Source organism: Falco cherrug, chromosome 1 (genome assembly GCF_023634085.1).
Source record: "Falco cherrug isolate bFalChe1 chromosome 1, bFalChe1.pri, whole genome shotgun sequence".
NCBI lineage: Eukaryota > Metazoa > Chordata > Aves > Falconiformes > Falconidae > Falco > Falco cherrug.
In genome coordinates, this window is record NC_073697.1 from 66,870,338 (window position 1) to 66,882,255 (window position 11,918).

Genomic DNA, 11,918 nt, shown 5'->3' on the forward strand with positions numbered 1-11,918 from the left:
CAGAGCTTTCCAAAACACTACTGTACTTTCTAGGTCACCATGTGCAGGTTCCAGTGCCTTTCCCAGGGCAAAAGGGTCTGTAAACTGGTCTGAAAGACAGTGCTGATCAATTTGTAGATGACAGAGATATATACATCATTATGTTACGGGACTGAACACCAGTGTGTGCAAGCAAAGTCTCCTTTCTGATGGCAGTATGATCTTGTGCAAATCATTTTCACTGTCTTGATATTTTCAACTGTAGCAAAGACAATAATGATGATGCACACTGTAATTATGCATTTAGATAAGATATTGAAAGAAATCAGAAGTGGATATGTACTGAAGATTAAATCACTCTCTGTGGCTTCTTCTCTTCACTGACTGTCATGGAAACCCAGTCAAGGAACTTTAACTAAACATTGAACTTAAAGGCATCTGGAATTTGATAATCCAAATCTAACCCTAGCAGTGTAAGAGTTAGCATCGGTATTAATATGCTAAATACCAATTCTCAAAAAATCTCAATGTGAAATACCAGAATCCTCCAGATGGTGGGGTTTTTTTCCTCCCCACGGGGTACATTATCATAGACATTAATTGAAAAAAGCCTATTTACTTCAAACATGAAGGGAGGGAAAAGTGCCAAGACTGGAGTTGTCCATGACAGCTGCAGCGAGAAAACAAAAAACTAAATAGGCCTATAGCAACATGAAAACTTTTAACATGCCACTGTAAAGGTTAAAATGTCAGTTAGATTTCTTCAAGAGTCAGATAATTTTATCATGAATCACCTTAGTGGTGGTGCACACTCAGCTGAGAGGAACTGTGGACACAATTTGGTTCTAATTCACAGATAGAAATATCTATATATTTTTTAAAAAAAAAACAAAACAACAAAAGACAAAATGGTGAAAACAAAACTCTTAAAAAGAAGCAGCAGGAAAGTCTTATTAAGGAGAACAGTTTTGCAGTGTGACATCAGGTGATGCTCAGTGGACTAAGTGCAATTCCATCTGCATGAAATCACGCTCATCAGCTCACAGTCTGGCCCAGGGACTCCAAAGAAAAATGTAGTCACCTCAAGCTGATGTTCACCTATATAATAATGCTCAGCAGCAAGAAATTAGCACAGCACAGATATTTATCACACCAGGACTCCGTGATCTGTCTCACCTCCACCTTCTCTCCTTTCTTGGTAACTCTGGAAAAGAGTTTACCCTTCCCTTGGACTCCCTTTGATATCAAAGGGCACCCAGTTAGCCCTTCCAGCGGAAGGAGATTCTCATGAACCTAATGTTTCCTAACACCCAAGGCTCACCTACTCTCTCTGGTTGTCTGGAGAAGAGCATATTAGTCAACCAAGACGAAGATTATAATGGATGCAAAGACTCCTTGAAGATTTATTCCTCACAGCCAAATTCTCTCCCTTGCTGTTTTATGAAAGTTGAAATATTTCTGTGGGAATGTACCAATATCTAGCTTCCATTAAAGATTTTTTTAACTCTAGGATGACCCCAAAGGGAAACTAAAGAAATAGACTTAACCTGCTCTGTGAGTAACAGCACTTCTGTAAAACAAGTCAGGCAGTGATTAAGGAACTCACAGGACCCAACGGCTTTGAAACTCAATCTTATACAATATAAATACAGCCCCACCCTCTTTTCTACATCTCCTCTAACTGATTACATTCAAATCATGCATATTAGAAAAAACATCAAGACAGTACCGTTAGCTGCACAAGTTGCAGAAGGACAAAAACGGCATGAAGTGCCTAAGCCTCTTTAATAACGATGCTGCTCTCCACTGCAGATCACCTGGCACACACGGCTCAACTCTGAAAAAATAATGCACACACTCCCAGATTAAATTACTCCTGGAGTGGAAAAGACATTGAGCAGCCTGCCTGTTTCAATTGGCTCTGTAGTGACTGAGCTCAATGAATATGGAAATAGTTGGAAATCCTAGACCAATATAGAGAAGGAGGAGGAATATGTGACCCACATAAAGGCATGCTGGAGTTGCCTGAAAGTAAAATCATAGTGCTATATCAAACGTGTAAAATCCTCAGCATCAAGGATAGGAGGTAAAAAACAAAGACGACATCAGTAAAATGACAGAAGGTCCCAACAGAGATGCAAAGCCTTTCAAAAGCTCTTTACAGGTTGTCATCCTAAGAAAGATGTGAAACTGAGAATTTGTTAAATTTTAATTCCTAACTCTAATCTAGACATTTGTGTCTCTTTTGCTGATGGGGTTTAATAGGTTTACAAGATTACTAAGCAGTTGGCAACCAAGTTTCTTTGACTTGGACTCTGAAGCTATGACATAGCTAAAAAGATTCTAATCTGAACATAAGAAATGGACAACTACCTTACAAAACCCAAAAAGCTTTACCACCAAATGAGCCTGTTTTCACCAACTCAAGCAAATGAACTACAAAGAAGGTAAGAAAATTACAGCCCTGCACTTACTGGAAAAAATCTGCAATGCCTCCCTTAAATCTCTAAAAAAAGCCTACATTTTCCTTGGAAATGGCTTGCTTGCCCACCTGTGCTAAACAAGAATAACTAGCACCTCAGTGTAAGAGGTGCTTCTGCTGAAACAGAAGCAGTCTGCTTCCCACATACTCCCTGCAGCTGGAGTACAGGGCACATTCAGGCATCCCATACAGCTCTGGTTCTCTCAGCACGTGTATCACTCCCTGGAACTGCTGGTAAACAAGGGGTGTTACAGCAACCTTCTTCAGCTGCTTCTACCTAGCTGTCATAGGAAAGGTAGATCCAGAACCAAAGGAGAAAAAGGAAATTTAAACCACATTTGGATAAATGCTAACAAACATGCCCACAGAGTTCCAAACTTTTTTTGGCCACATTCAAAAATTAGGGCTACTGACCCATTACAATACTTTTAAGACGTTCTAAGATGTGCTCTCAAAACACACTTTTGCACGTACTTTACATTGGCAATGATCTAGTTTCTTAGTATAGTTAGTTCCTAAGGATTTTAGAGTAAAGCTTTATTATTCCTTCCTAATGTTAAGAAATTTTCCTTTCATTCCTTTAACATTACATAAGTGCTTTTCATTTCCTGAACGGTTCTCAGGGAAAGCTAGGATATTTGTGGAATAGCTTATTAATTCATTCATAAATACATATATTTGGCTCAATTAACCATGAGAAAACTTTAGCACTGACTTCTATCTCATAGGATCACCTTACACTGTCCTGCAAATTGGAAGGTGAGATGTTCTTTAGGCTGTTTTCTATCCCTGTGGCTCAAACAAATTTCTGCATCAGCTTCTAGGCTAGTAACCACCACTTTCGTCAATGCATCAATCTAAAATATTTCTGTTTCAATTTGCTAGGATTTGAGTCAATATTCTGATGTGTTATATATTCCCCTCTGATAATTTTTTTACTTAATAGCAGTCTGATGAGAAAAAAACGGTGCAGGTAACCTGACTCACAATACCACTACTGGATATTTTGCTAACAGCTTTTTACAACCTTTCCAAAAGTTGATTTAAAACCTCTTCCCTGAAATCAAGGGGCTTCACCTTCTCACAAATTAAATAATAAAAAGCTTCCTGTAAAAAGGATGTTTCAAAACTGTCACCTCTATTTTCAGATTATTCTAACTGATTAAGAATGGTTTCCTTGAATACTGGCTCCACGTTAAAAGTGCATATAGGAAAGACTCTGATGTGCCAGAGTAAAGCCCCTCCTTTCCAAATCAATACAACTCTTAAAGCTTCCCACTATGAAGGATGTCAGTACTTATGTGATCATCCTAAATGTTAATGAAAAAATCAGCTGTAGGATACATGAAGGCAAAGAACACACATATAGACATACTCTGGGCCAGACGAGTTGGTATCTAACAGCCTAATCAGGGGTTCGGTGGCTATAAAAGGTAAAACCCAAAAATATACCCTTCATAACTGGAAGCCCCTTTGTTCCAACACTGAGTGATTACCATTGATCCCTGGCACATGCAACACTACCTACCTAATTCTGTTATAATCACCATGGCCAGTACTTTCATAGCTATCTTCTCTGAAAGAAATACATAGGTAGAAATGCTAAGAAAAATTCTTGAATTATGTAAGGGCTAAAATCCCATTTTTAAGACTGAAATGTTCTGCCTTGTAAGCCCTCCCAGATGTAGTTGAAGTACCACCTTGGTAACAGAAATGGCAGTACAAGTGACAATGTCTCCTTACCTTTCACATCCCAGCAAAAGATGTGAGCAAAACACAAACCTGTAACCCCCAGTGCTGGTCTAAGTAACGTGTGAAAGCATGTGCCTGGGAGCCCTTTGCATATTCAGTCACTTCCGTGGTTTGAATGTTTTACCTCATAATTTTTTATCAACCCAACTTTCAAAAGCAGTGATCACTTAGTAAAACGTGTCCAACCCAGATGGAGTTACAGATGGCTCAACTGTTTTGAAAATTAAGTGATTCTAATTTCTAAATATAACCATACAATAGAATACAATCTAGTAGGCAGAGCTCTGAGCTGAAATGCAGAGGACTTAAGTCTTGCTTCTGGTTCTGCCAATGGCCTACTGGAAAGACTCTGGATGAGTCTTTTCACCATACACAAAACAGGAACAGTAAAAGAATTCCCTCAAAATCTGAGCAACGTTACAAACAGATGATTAATAAGGATATCTGGCTGCAGACTTTTGGCTTTGAAAATCTTGATCCAGTTTCTCATCCTGGAGAGGAAGAGAGGATTAGTCAATTTAAGAACTGTCAACTATTTATAGCCTTAGCTATAAAAAAAAACTTTTGCAGAAATAGCAAGCCAGAAACCCATTGCTGCCTCAACCCTTTCCAGTAGAAACAATTCCCAGGGGTATCTGTGCACTGTTCCAAGGTTGTTGGAGTGCATATTGTTCCATGTCTTCTTGCCAGTAAATTGCAGGACCACTTTCAGTCACACAATGGAGAAGAAACTAGAAAAAAATACTCTTTCCCCAGGAATTCACTTCAGTAGTTTCTACCACTGTTCTGTAATTCTTTTCTTTCTGAATAGGAGGATGATGCCCATGCCCAAGTCACTGTTTTACGTCTCTGTTATTGAGGCAATGCAACATGAAGACATGGCTATTAATGTAAATGGAGGGGTAACCCACTTCATCACGGGCACAGACTTTGAAATGAAATCTATCACCTCTTCTATCTGCGATTGAAGATGAAAGCTTCCTGCACAGTTTTTCCTATTGTTCCCCCCACTCCCCATGATCTTTGCTAGATTTTGCCCAATCTAGCTCACAGACATCACTAGCAAAAATGAACTTACTTGGATGACTGCATTACTTCATGCAATACAGTTATCCAGTTGAACTACACTCATAACACCCCTGCAAGCCTCTTCTCTTGAGCAGGGAGCAGACCACCAATTAAGCTAGTAGAATGGCTATAGGGCTTCAATGGGACAGCAGAACTGCAACTTTGCAGTTTAGGGCAGACTGAGTACTGCAGAGTACTGCATTCAGCTCTGCAGCCACCAACATAAGAAGGACATAGACCTGTTGGAGCAGGTCCAGAGGAGGGCCACAAAAATGATCAGAGGGCTGGAGCAGCTCTCCTATGAAGACGGGCTGAGAGAGTTGGGGCTGTTCAGCCTGGAGAAGAGAAGGCTCCTGGGAGACCGTATAATGGCCTATCAGTACCTGAAAGGGACCTACAGGAAAGCTGGAGAGGGACTTTTTACAAGGGCACATAGTGATAGGACAAGGGGTAAAGGCTTTCAGCTGGAAGATAGTACATTTAGATTAGGTATTAGAAAGAAATTTTTTACTGTGAGGGTGGTGAGACAGTTTGCCCAGAGCAGCTGTGGATGCCCCGTTCCTGGAAGTGTTGAAGGCCAGGCTGGATGGGGCTTAGAGCGACCTGGTCTAGCGGAAGGTCTCCCTGGCCGTGGGCAGGGGGCTTGGAACTACATGATCTTTAAGGTCCCTTTCAACCCAAACCATTCTATGATTCTATGAAGATCTCAACGTTTAATGCTAATGTACTCTTTAAGAACACTCCCATTGTCTTTAATAGTGCTTGGCATGGAACAGAGTTAAGCATATTTAGCCTAAAAACTATAAACCTGTTGATGATGAACCAGAAAATAGAATCCAGAATTGTAACTATTCTAAAACTGAGGAAGTAAGCTTGTGCCTTAAAAAAAAAAAAGTTAATGCTTTCAGTATAAGGAAAAGTACTACTTTTGCAGAACTGAATATTGTATTTCTTCAACAGGTTCTAGTAAAGGCAAGAAGCTATGTGGTCTGGGTTGCCTTTGGCAGTCTACAGAGGAGGTGTAAATAATCCACAATCCTCTCTGTTAGCCAGTGCAGTTAAACATAGTTAGAAGTGGTTGCACTGCTGACCCTTCAAAGCATGGACTCAAAATCAGTACTTCTGAGAAAAAGCAAAAGAAATCTGCAAAGCTTCTACAGCTTCATCATTTCTCTGATGCCTTCCAGTCACTAGAAATTTAAAAACAGACATCCATACAAAGAACATCACAGTCAAGAATTCCAAAACAGTTCCTGGAAGATCAGGCTGCTTTGTCTGTTTCCTAACGAAGGTGTGAAACAAGAAGACAGGCTTTCTGTACCCCTCAGCAGTTAGTACCTATAGCTGCAGCCTAAATGAGTAGTTAATGAACTGAAACAAGTGGAAAGCTGCTACTAAGGCCCTAACTTTTAATGTTTTGCTGCAGCTAAGGTAGAACACAGGGAATAAAGTTCTTTCAGCTTAATCAACAGGCTCATGGCATTCCCCAAAGCAGATGTTAACTGCCATTGAGCTGGTCAAGCTCTTTGGAGGCTGTAGGAGACACTCAGTGTGTGGTATTTTTATCCAAGTCTTTATTCTTGAGCCTAAATGCAATCAAGTCGCAATGAAAGGGTCCCTCTCAATTGCATGAATAAGCAAAACCACTGGGGTTCACTCAAGCCCTCCAGCAGCATGGCACTCTGCCAAAGGCCTCTTCAGACCAAGACATGACTTCAGACATGACTCCTTATTAGTAATATTATAACAGTGCTGAGAGGCCCTCACAGAGACTGCAGTCACACAGTCTAAAACACACACAAGATAATCTGGGTAAAATAGTTGCAGTCTGAAGAATTAGAAGCAGAACAATTTGCCAGGTGCACTACGGATCCATTTCTCTTTAGCCCTTGGTCCTTAAACTGTTCAGGTTATGCCCCCCAAGTCTTCTATCCTGTCCCCTTCTTCAGCGGGCCCATGTTTAAAAAGTAACACACAGTGCTCTGCTATCTTCTGTCAACCAATCTTCTGTATTAGTGTCGGGAAAAAGCCAGTGAGAGCTCTGCACACCACTGAATATGTTAATATAGTTATTGGTAGAGAATATGGTTCACTATGATGAATTCTTTCCTGAAAACTAAGTCCCAAAGGGAGGAGATTTACTTCTTTTTTGACTAACCAGTCACGTATAAGAAGGTAACACATACACCAATAAAGATACCTTTCAGTCTCTAATAATGAAATAATTAAGAACAATGACACCTTGTCTGGATGGACACAAACAAAATGGTTTTGGGGACAAAAGACTAACACTGCACTGTCTGAACAATTTTGTAGAAGAGACTGAGTAAGAAATGAGAAGTTCCTCAAGAATCAGAAAATGGTGCTCCCAAAGACATGGTGTGATGGAGTTTTCTCTCATTAGAGGGGTAACTAACCATCAGACACTTGTGAAGAGGCTTTTTTCCCAACAGATGTGACCTGAATGTTAAGCTACATACAAACAAGAAAATCTTGTCAAAAGAGGATCAAATCAGTAGGATGGGGGTAAAAATCTTTCCAATACAAGCCAGGTATAAACAGATTTAGCTTTTGCCTTTTGATTTTTGTCAGTATCTTGCATAAGTGTTTCTGTGTTGCCTATATTAACTGTTACAAATAAAGTTCTTACTGCATTTCCTCTTAACCTGTCTTGAGTTGTGTGTAATTTAGACTAGACAACAGCTAGCCTTTCCTTACCTAAGGGTATGGCAAACCATAGACCAGGTCACTAGGGTAATAAAGCAAGTTAACCCAGTTAACCTGACACTGCTTAAAACATGCGAAGAGAAATACAGCAAGCCACAAGCTCTGCTACATTGGCTAGGTAGAAAGCTGGCACCACAAACATCAGGAGAAATAAATACCTTCCAGTAACCGTTAGTAAGCACGAAGGCTAGATTCCAGTAAGCTATTGCAGCATATGCTTCTACTCCAAAGATCCCAAAGAACACACGAAGGCACCCCCATCATTTTTTCTCCTTCCCCATTCATTCTTTCTGACAAAGTAATGCCAGTAGAAATGTCAACACATCATGGTGTGTTACTCATGAGATTCCCTTTGAGAAGCAGGACTGTCTACCTCACAAACTAGAGATCAGACGGGAAAGAATGTAGCCCAATACACCCTCTGCCAGTGATGATGGATCGGAAGTGGCGTCTAATTTGTTGAGAAAAGTGTTAAGAAAACGTGTTATATAAAGACTGCATTAGTTTACTATACTGCTTAATTTTAAGCTTTTTAAGGCTCATTCAATTTGAGATAACTTCAGCACTAGGGAATAAGCTTTTTTTTTTTTTTTTTGACAGCAGAAAACAGGTTGCAGATATCAGTTGTGTATTTGCACTGTGACAGGATATGGATTTATAACTCCCCAAAATAAGATGACAGCAAGTGCTAAGAAGATTTAGTGTGATGTTGATTAAATAAATTTAAGCCTCAATGGGTTTTAAAACCACCTTTGAATGAATTTGAGTATTATAAAGGCTTATAGTAGTAAATATTTCTGCTCTGTAAAATTAAAATTAGTTCACTGTAGCTTCATGACTCTACTCTGTACCATTACCTACCCCATCCCAAGTGAAAAGCCTCTCAAGAAACCATTAAAAGACAGGTTTCTTGAATGGAGGCAACACTATTTTGATTGCAAACAGCAAAGAGTGTCAGAGATTGAGGAGCTAGACAAAACAGATTTAGAGCATTTTTCTAAATTAATAAAGTTTCTGGACCTGCAGTACAGCTTGTCTGCCTTAAAACATGCTTCCACTCTTAAGAGACGTCACAAAAGACTCAGATAGATTTAAATAACAGTAAAATTACAGAAAGCATGTGTCATAATCTGGAATTATAAAAACTGTACCATTGCTACAGAAAAGGGTAAAAGAAAAATTAATCTCCCCTGAATGGCAAGTTCTTAAATTGTTTGAAAAGAAACATAAACAAGAAGTAGTATTTTCTAATTCCCCAGGCACTAATCATAACTCACCAACAGTGGTATTCCATACAAATTCCATTTTCAGTGCAGTTGCATATGGCTAATGTTGCAGTAGGACCTTTAAATTGTGCTGATCCTCATAAATAATGATTCAACCTCTAAAAGCTATGTACTTCCCATAACAGGCAACATTAAGTGAAGAAGGAAATAAACAGTCTGATATGATTTGTTATTTTTCTATTTTATTTTGGAGTGCTGAAAAAAAAATAATACACGAAAAAATGCACTGTATGTGTTTAAAAACAATTCTACTCAAGTTAAACATTACCATAAGTCATCATCTTACAAGGAAAGTGATTCACAGTGGAAACAATTCGTAATTCAGTTTTACAAAGTTAGCATAAGAATTGCCTACCCTGGGCACTCACACACTTGATAATAGAAGAGAAAACCAAAGCAATTACAAAAATTATCTTTCCTTGATCTAGGGTATATAAGCTAATAGAAACATGCAGATACCTAGTAGATACTGCTGAAATAAAAATACAGGATTTTAAATATCACCTAGATAAGGAACAGCTTTGTTACAAATACATTCATATTTTTATCAAGAAGAAAACCAAACAGCAACAGGATAATCTTAGTAACTATAAATCAAAGAAATACTGCATCTACTTTTCTAATTTCAGAGATAAGCAAAGGAGATTGCCTTACCTCAAATACAGCTTGAACAGAGACACTAACAATACGTCTACATCCTTTCTCAGATCCCTTGATAGCAGTGTAAGAAATACAAAATAATAACTATCTTCCCTGCAGACAGAATGTGCCCAGGAGTAACATGCTTCGCAGTAAAGTGTGCTGAAAAGAAGGGAAAAAAAATAATTATAACTCAAAAAGACAATCCTTGCAACAGAAAAAGGCAAAAACTTAGTATTTGAAATTCATAGTAAAGTTTATTGCATTTTGAGGGAGCAGAGACATTCAGGGATTAAATACTACAGACATAACTGTAATGTCACCTCAATTAACAGTAAAATATTAATTTGGTCAATTTGTCTACAAAAGAAAGATTGTAAATTCATCTGTGCAGAACTCAGTCACTGAAGATCCCTATTCCAGTAGTAGGCACACATGGGCTCACACGATACAACCTTGTAAACTTGCTTTTTCCTCCCAAACGACAGTGCTTGCTAAAGCTACACTCAAATGTAAAATTCTTTGGTCAAGAGTTCATACACTGACCTGCAATGAAAGCCTTCTTTTCAGCTCCAACATTTTCTAACAGCAAACAAGAAAAAAACGGTTTCACGGAATGAACTGTTAAAAAAGAAAATCCTCATATAAGCTTTCCCCGAGGGGGAAGAAATATCCACAAGCTTTAAATTGGCCAGGCGGATTTAAGAGGAAGCAAAAAAAAAAAAAAAAAAAAGGCAGCTCTTTCTGTTGCGTCAAAGAGCCCACTGTGCAATAGGAACAGTGAACAGAGTTGTTAAACTGGCAAGCTTTTGCTGAAGACAGCTTTTCAATATGCTCTCAGCATCGTCTCCCAGGGCTGGCTGGAGACAGTCCCACTCCTCTTATATGAGCTGTGCTCCTTCAAGAGGCAATCGCTCTTAAGGACAGTTTTTATAAACATGCTGTTCAACTGGTTTTGCTGCACATGATGAGAGTAATTACACACATATACATACCTGCATTCACCTATCAGAACTGCATGCTCTTAGCAAAAAAACACAGGCATTTTTAAACTAGTGATCATTACTTTGGCTTAAGAGCAGGACGCTATTGATGACTGACTGACTGCTAAATCTCTGTTCTCTGCTTATACCATTCAGTATGCTGTTGGAAAGCCACTTAGAAAGGCACAATACTTACAGAGGAAACCTCTAATGCAATTCCATTGGGACACTGTAGTTCAAGCAGCACTCGCTGATTAAAGGAAATCAGTAGTCACATGCTGCAGGCTAGCTTTGCGTTTAGTGCAGAGAGCTTGGATAGCCACCAGAGACTGTAGCTACAAGGGATGAGTTAACTGTCCCTCCCAGGAATGACCACTACATGGCTGAAGACATCTTCAGAGGCTGAAGAGGCTGAACATCTTTACTGTAAATAGAGCAAGGAAACCAAGAAACCTGGTTAAACGTGAATAAATCCACATTCATTCACCACATACAGGGAATTACTACAAAGATTTGCGCAGCTGACGAGACCACCTTGCATCCCTTTTGCAAGCCATAGAGACCTAGGCAAAGGCATTCAGAGCACAGTTCAACCTACTCCGATCTGTATCCAGTCAGCTGAACTGTCTTCTGGGCTTCACTGCCTACAAAGGGAACCTACAACAGCTTTCTGAAAAGAAGGTTGCAGACAGAAACATCTTTTGAGATGAGCGCTACTCCAAGTGACAAGACAATGCACACCGGTGAGATGTGCGCAGAAAGAACCTGCAAGGAAGACAAATGGGATTGGCAAGAGACACTAATGAAAGAGGAGAAATATAAACTGGAACACACTTTTCAACATGGGGACAAACATATGCGTGTTTGTTAATTTAGAATTTGTTTTCTATTTCTGCATCTTTCAGAGTTGCCACAAGGACATTATGAGCCTGAATATGTGGGAAGGCAGCAGGAGGAGAGGAAGCATGTCCAGCAGATAAATTCTCCCTATCCATGTTTTCT

General features: G+C 39.3%; 1 protein-coding gene across 6 annotated transcripts in view; it reads right to left on the minus strand.

Moving 5' to 3' along the window:
* The window catches only part of CSGALNACT1 (chondroitin sulfate N-acetylgalactosaminyltransferase 1), a 47,600-nt gene extending 36,975 nt beyond the window's left edge, over positions 1-10,625 (minus strand). For all 6 annotated transcript variants that reach the window (XM_055702679.1, XM_027814914.2, XM_055702697.1 and 3 more), the window contains exons 1-2: positions 10,480-10,625; positions 9,949-10,095 (exon numbers count right to left, since the gene is read on the minus strand). The gene's annotated coding sequence lies outside the window, so the exon portion shown is untranslated. The remainder of the gene's footprint in view (positions 1-9,948; positions 10,096-10,479) is intronic.
* Between the last annotated feature and the right edge of the window lie 1,293 nt (positions 10,626-11,918).